This window comes from Lagopus leucura, unplaced genomic scaffold (assembly GCF_019238085.1).
Source record: "Lagopus leucura isolate 7727_CA_CO unplaced genomic scaffold, USGS_WTPT01 Super-Scaffold_100015, whole genome shotgun sequence".
In the NCBI taxonomy this organism is placed as follows: domain Eukaryota; kingdom Metazoa; phylum Chordata; class Aves; order Galliformes; family Phasianidae; genus Lagopus; species Lagopus leucura.
Genome location: NW_024962269.1, coordinates 4,869,229 through 4,873,920, shown reverse-complemented (window position 1 = coordinate 4,873,920; position 4,692 = coordinate 4,869,229).

Here is a 4,692-nt window from a genome sequence, read left to right as displayed (position 1 = left end):
TGACCACACTTTAGATAGGAGGGCGCTGTAAAAACGGAAAATATGTTGCTTTTAGCTTTAACTTGTTTTTAATTGTTTTTAGCTAACTTCAAGCAGGTTGGTTTAAACAAATTAAGTCCCTATCCCCTCTCACGTCTGATTTCAGGTTTGCTTTCTGACGCGAGCTCTTTGTGCTGCCCCTGACGTTGTCTGGGCTCGTTTCCCGAACTATGGGTAGCGGGATCAGAACTCGCCCGGTCTGTGCGGGCCAACCAGCAGAGCTCGCGCTCGCGGTGGGCAGCAGCGGGGCAGGGCCGGGACCCGTGGGCCCTCTGCGGGGGAAGTGGCGCTTTCGAGTGCCGAAAGAACGGCGCCCGGAGCTACGAAGCCAGACTCGCAGGCGCGGACACGAGCCCCAGCAGAGCAGGGGCACCACGAAGCAGCTCTGCCCGGCGGAGGAGGAGCGCGCGGCGCGTCACCCCACTCCAGACTCGCTGCGGGACGGGCCGCAGCCGGACCGGGCGGCCTCCGCTTTACGGCCGGCCCCGGGGCGGGCTTAGCCGCCCCGCCCCGGTAGCCCGAGGCGCGGCCCGGCCCCTCCCGCCGGCTCAGCAGCGGGGCCGCACCGCCCCCTCCGCCGCTCCCTTCCCCCGCCCCGCCGCTGCCGGCCGGCGGAAGGACAAATAGTCCTCCCCGCATTGTTCGGCCGCGCAACTTTCGGTGGCCGCGGCGGGGAGTGGGGCCGCCTTCCGCTGGGGGTGCCCGCGCCGAGGGGCGCCGGGTCGAGCCCGGGGAGCGGCGCCGGGCGGGCACGGCCGACTTCGAGCGGATGCCTCGTTCCGCTTTCGCCCCGCTCCTCGCCGCTCCTCGGAGCCGCGGTTCAGCGCGTCCGGGGCGGTGCTGGAGGCGGGCTGCGCCCCGCGGGGTCGGGCGGTGCGGGGCCCTACGGCGTCGCTGCGCCGGGTGCGGCTCTGTCCGCAGCGGTCGCCCTCGCGGGGACGGGCCGAACTGCTGCGGGACGGCCGCCTTGCCGGGCCTTCCTCGGGGTGCTCCTTGCGTTCCCTTAGTTTTTGGTTCTTTTTCCCCCGGACGACTTTCTGCTTTTTTAATGATTTCGTCTCGGAAGATCTGCCGTAGGGCGGGCTGAAGCCTTTGCCTGCACCGCAGTAGCCAGGTGGAGCTGTGGGTGACTTTTAGTCAACGCGGCCCCACAGGAGCAGCCTTGGTTCGCAGCCGTGGAGCTGTGTGCCCTCTGTGCCCTGTGCAGCAGCTGCATCACAAGGCTTCCCGCAGAATCCTTCCTCCTGAGGGCTGTTATATAATAAATGTTATATAATTTTAATTATTGTGAAGCAAATGTAGGAGGCAGCAAATTCAGTTATCTGTGAGATGAGCTGCACTGATCAGTGCTGCAGTTGCAAGGCTGGGTCGCTGCTGCCCCGTTGGCTCATTGGTGGGATCCTTCCCAAAGCCTGCTGGAGGAGGAGGTGCAGGAGGAACACTGGGCCTCCCCAGGAGCTTTGTCTGAAACACTCCTGAAGACAAAATTCTTTCATTAAATGTAGTTGGTCTGAATTGGGTTTCCCAAGAAGTGCTGTGCCCACATTAGCTGCAGAACGTGCAGTTGTGTCCCTATTACTGACCTCAATGGGCGTTGCTGCCTGGTCTGGGAGGTCTGTTGGCAGCAGAGGGCTCGGTGCTTCGGGTGAGGGCTGGAATTTGTCTGTGGAGCAGGAAAGATTTTCTTACTTCTGTGTTCATTTGCTGAGCAATAGTGTTTGCTATGGATGAAGTGCATGGGTGCGTGCTTTGTTTGAAGGAACCTTTCCTGCAGAAACCCCATCCTGGGTCAAATGCTCAACTGGGGAGCACCCAGAGAGTTCCCCCAGCCTGGGTGGTGGAGATGAATTAGTTCTGTGTGTGTACATCTAAGAATAAATAAGACAAAAAGGAGACATGCAAGCATAATGATTTTACTCACACAGGCATGGTACATTAAATAGTAATACAGAGTACATTTTCTCACATCCCCAAATGCACAACAGCTGTCTGCTGTATCGAGTGTTTGCACTATATGGAGCGGATGGAAAGCAGCTCACAGTGACTGAGGAAGCAGTGTGTGAGTGTGATTATGTTCAGGGTTTTGTGCTCAAGTGATTTGGTTTTTATATTCCTCTTAATTTTTTTATGTCCTGTGTGTGACTTTTCGTCGCTTTCACCACCATGGTGACGCATGCAGAGCACTGCTGTCGCCATCTGGCAGTGCTGCTTCCCCGGCTGCTGTGGCTGGGGCTGACCATGGCCGTGTTGGTTCGTCGGCTGCCAGGGCTGTACTGCAGAATGACTGCTGTGCTGCCAGCCTGGAGCTTGCTCATGGCTCTGTGTGAGCAGGTTCAGGTGTCCAATCCTTGCATTGCTTTGTGGCAGACCTCAGAGTTCTCCAAGGAGAGGGTATTTGTCTGTAAAAACACTGTGTTCTTTGCAATAGAAAATTCACTGATACAGTGGGGAAAGCATCTTCAGGAGTTCAGCCCTGCCTGCAGGACTTCTTGTGAAGTCCCCAGCCAATGATTGGCATCTATCACTGCTCCTGCACTTTTGTGCTGTCCATCCTACTGCTCCATAGGTGCTGCAAGCCCCTTATTTCCAGAGAAGTGAAAGCAAAGCCATTGTCATGGAGTTGACTAGATCAATCTATGTCCATGACAGTGTTAAATGCCCCGTACACTACATGATGTTTTGATGTGGAATACTGAAACCCAAAAAACATAAAACCATGACAGCAGTGTAACAGTTGCAGAAGACAGTAGTACTTCAACCTTCCAGCAGCAAGGAAGGTACCTTGCTTTCTTAGCAGAGCTGGAAAGTGTTCTATTATTTGGTGTGATTTCTGCAGTGTGCTGGGCGCATTTGTGCAGCTGCAAGAAGAGAACCACAGCTGAGGGCTGAAGCAGGAACAGAACTGGAGGCGTTTTCATTGCTGCAAATGACAGAGTGGTCGTTGTCTGATCCGGAAGGATTCCAATGGCTTTTCATTCAGTGTTTTGAAGCTTTAGTGAGATCTCCTTGGCCATACTTTCTCTCAGAAAATCTGTAATTAGCCCAAAGAAGAGGTGCGGTTTTTGTTTTTTGTTTTTTTTTCTTTAGTTGATTTATTTACTGTGTGGACCACATTGGTTTCTGTTTTATTTTCTGCATATGACTGGTAGGATGAGGATGTACTGTGCATTACTTAATTTTAGCCTGCTGTCCCTTGTGGGGAACAAGGGGAATTTATTGGGAGTAGCAGAGGAGAAAGGCTAGGAGATAAGCAGCGGCTTCAGAAGGGGGTTGGAGGTTGTGGGAAGAGGTGAGAGATGATGTCACGTGGATGCGGAGAACTGTGCCTTGGTGCTTGAGTGCCCTTGTTGTGTTAGTTTGGTCAGCGTGAAATAGGGAGGGGTTACAAACTGAGTAGAGAGGTTCCAGATCTGACCTATGCAATGTGTTCTGCACCCAGTACAGAAATAGGTGAGATCCCTACCTGCAAGAGTCTGCTTTGGAGCTGCTTGGGGGGTTTATAGGGCTGTACACTATCTGTTGTGGGCTGTATGGGCATCTCGTCTCCCACACCAGTGCCAGGGCTGCGTGCAGAGGCCTTCAAGTGGGAGCCTCACAGCGTGCAGTCTGAGGGCAAACAAAAAGTGATATTTTTTGGAATAAAGTTATAATTTTAAGACAATTACACATCACTACAGGTGATTGTTAGCAGAAATAGCAGTTTCACGACACGTGTAGGGGTCTTCCTGTGAACTGGTGTGTGTTGGAGGCCCTGGGAGCTGTGGGTTAGCCCTGTCGTTCTGTGCAGTATTATCCGTACAGCAAAGAGAAAAGTACACGCTTATGCTGACGGAGCTCAGAGCCGCTGCCCCGCGCGCAGCTCTCCGCGGTATTTCAGGTTCTCGCATGGTGTTAAGGATCCTTTTTCATTGCCGTTGTGCGAGTCGCCCGGCTCCAAAGGCACAGCGTGCCAACGGGTCTTTTCTGCGAGCAGAGCAGCGCAGGCGGCCGGGAGCGGGGCGATGCCCGCAGGTGCCACCCGGGGGCTCTGCGGGACCCGGCGCGGACGCTGCCGCCGGGCCGCGGGCAGATGGGGAAGGGAAGCGAACTTGGTGGCGGGACGGGGAGATGGAGCTCAGCGGTCGCCTGCGCTGGCGGCGTAGCTCGGGCGCAGGAGAACGTATTTCGTATATTTCGGAACGCGTGTGCTGGTACCCGACGCCGTTCTGAGGTGCGGGATGCGGCGGGTCGCTTGGGGTCACCCCGCAGTGCCGCGTGTTCCCGGCTGTGCGGGGCTGCGCTGCACACGGCCCCGCCACCGGCTCGTACCCCCTCCCCCCGCCGCTGCCGGGGCCGTGCGCGGAGCTCCCTCCTTCCTTCCCGCCCGCGGCCGCCCGGCGCGGCAGGGGTTAAGGCGGCGGCGGCGCTCTGCGCGGAGGGATACGGAGCCGGAGCCGCGAACGTGGTGCTGAGGCTCCGTAAGCAAAAAAATGTCCGCCTGAGGGAAACCCACAAGTTCCTTCCAGCGGGGGGGGAGCGCCCGGCTCGTCGCCTCCCACCCACCGCGGCCCGCCCGCCGGCCCGGCCTTGATCGCGGAGCGCGCGGGGGCAGCAGGTATCGGCGGGGACGGAGAAGTTGGGACGGAGCGGCGCGGGGGGGGAAGCGGCGGGCGG